Here is a 2,035-nt window from a genome sequence, read left to right as displayed (position 1 = left end):
TTTTTTTTTACATAAATGGTCTATATGCGAAAGAAAATGAAAATGTACTTTCCATTAACAAAATGTTTTCAAAAAAATCCTATTAATGAGCTCTAATATAGAAAAAAATAAAACTTTTCTAGATTAGCCAAGAAGAATATGAAAGTCATTTTTTTGAAATTACGATGCTATTAATGAGCTTTTTTTCAAAGTTTAATGCTATTAATGAATTTTTTTTTCCAGAAAACAATCGTTTAAATGAACTTCAATATACAAAAGATGTAACTTTCCATATCAACTAAAAATAATCCAAAAAGTCATTTTTTTAAGAGTACGATGCTATATATGAACTTTTTTTTTTCAAAGTTCAATATTAAAAACAATTTTTTTTCCAAAAAAGATCCTAATATAAGGTTAAAAGAACATATTGTAAAATACTTATCGATCTACATGAGTAAGAATTAAACGTTTCCATCAATACCCAATAAGGCATATAAATCATGCCTCCTTCTGTAATGAATTCCAACGCCCCACAATGCGGAATCCTCTCAGTAACAGCATTCCAGAACTCAAACCACATCGGATAATCCATATGAAGAGAAGTTGCAATAAAAAATAATAATTGTCATCATCTTATACAAATATTAAAGATTATTGAGGTGTTAGATAGTGTAATAACTTGCAATTAAATATAATTTTCAAAGAAAACTTAGGTGTTGTTTGTTTTTCTTCAAAAACCTCTTCAAAGCTCTTACTGCTGTGGGGCGCAGCACACGCGCGCAACACTTTTAGTCCCGCAGCAGTTTGTTTTTCGGAAGTCTTCGGGGCTTAAAACCTATGCCCGTGTGCTTCTTGGGGAAGCACTTGTTGTACCTCTTCCCACCCCTTCTAACCTAAACCTAAAAACATCCGACCCAAAAAAAAACATACGTCTTCGTCCAGAAATCGAAACCCATCGCGTCGCATCTTCTCTGTCATCGATCTCCACCTCGCAGTCGCCCCACCTTGCCGTCGCCACAGCTCGTCGGCACCTCCTTCTTCCTTCTTCGTCCGGCAGTATACACAGGTACGTTTTTTTTTTTGTCTATCGACTCCTGAATTGGCATTTGGATTCGTTTGAAATCTTAAATTGGTGCTGATTTCTTTTATTTCTGCATATATGTTGCTGAATCATCCATAAATTTTCGGCTCCTTCTTCCCTTTTTCCTCCGACAGCCCAACGAATTCCTTCAAAGGTGTGTAAAAAAAAATTCTTTCTGTTTTCTATCATTTCCACCTGAAATTGGCAATTAGATTCGTTTTTAATCATAAATTGGTGCTGATTTGCTTTTTTTCTGCATATATGTTGTTGAATCAAAAATTGTTTTCTTGTTTTTTTTCTATGTTGAAGATGATGTTGTTGAATCAGAAATTGTTGTTGATTTTGTTTTTTTGATGCAAGTTTATTGCTGAATTGTTATTGTTGTTGTCAGGTCATCTGTTATGTGGTGAAGTATCATAAATTATGCTTAAATGTTTGTTGAATATGCCAAAATCTTTGCTGAATTGTTTGTTTTTCAATTATAATAGTGATAGTTTATTGTTGAATGGTCACAAATATATGCTGAAATATCATAAATTTTGCTTAAATGTTTGTTGAATATGCTAAAACAATTGTTGAATATGCTAAAATCTTTGCTTATATGTTTTTTTTATTCATGATGCATTATTTTAATTTTTTAATGTCTGCAGCAGTCTGCAGATGTTAACAAAAACAAACACGCTTTTTGTTACAGTCTGTAGCCGTTTGGTCCACCTCTTCTGCCGCAGAGGTTTGCAGAGCTGGTCCACAGACTTTTAAAATTTTTGTTTCAGAAAAACAAACAACACCTTAGTATGAGAAACTAACCAAGGTGATCAAGGGCCAAAGGAGGCATTATAACTAAAACATAAACAAAGAAATATTAGTGATGAAACATGAAACTTTAAGGAGAAACATATAAATTTAAACCATGAAGGATAACAAAAATTCACAAGTATTTTTTTAAGTAATTTAAACCAATATATTTTTAAAGTA

This window comes from Lactuca virosa, chromosome 4, assembly GCF_052849685.1.
Source record: "Lactuca virosa cultivar CGN04683 chromosome 4, Lactuca_virosa_CGN04683_v6, whole genome shotgun sequence".
NCBI lineage: Eukaryota > Viridiplantae > Streptophyta > Magnoliopsida > Asterales > Asteraceae > Lactuca > Lactuca virosa.
This window is presented reverse-complemented; position numbering follows the sequence as displayed.